We start from the raw sequence: 532 nt of genomic DNA, 5'->3' as shown, positions 1-532 counted from the left end.
TCTGACCAACCACAAGCGTAACCTGGCAGGTAACCATCCATACAGTCAGATTGTGATTCAGAAAACGAATGCCATGAATTTAATTACCACGATCTACATACTGTCAAATAAACGAAACACACGCCGTAGCGGGACAGCTGTGAAAAGTGAGGTTCACAAAAAAACAGATCCTTAACAAATTGTTATTGATATATTTTCGATCCGTTTAAAAAGGTTTTACTTTCATCTTAAAAAATTAAAAGCAGAACTTCGCCGCAACGAAGCGCGAGAATTTGGCTATATATATCTGCTTCTCACAATTAAAAGAGGGCACGTGGCTGATTTTAGACGACTTCATGACCAAACATAAGTGTTACCTCCCAGGTAGGGTTACTACTTTTAATACAAAAAAATAAGGGACGCATACTGCAGCGGGTGCCACATCCCAGTGCCAACAGTTTGCAGACTCTACTTAAAAGACCCGCCCTCCTCACTGGACAGTTAAAAAGACCAATCAAACTAACGATGACATCAAGTATTACCCAATCAAAAG

This window comes from Erpetoichthys calabaricus, chromosome 7 (assembly GCF_900747795.2).
Source record: "Erpetoichthys calabaricus chromosome 7, fErpCal1.3, whole genome shotgun sequence".
In the NCBI taxonomy this organism is placed as follows: domain Eukaryota; kingdom Metazoa; phylum Chordata; class Cladistia; order Polypteriformes; family Polypteridae; genus Erpetoichthys; species Erpetoichthys calabaricus.
Note: the sequence above shows the minus strand (reverse complement) of the source record.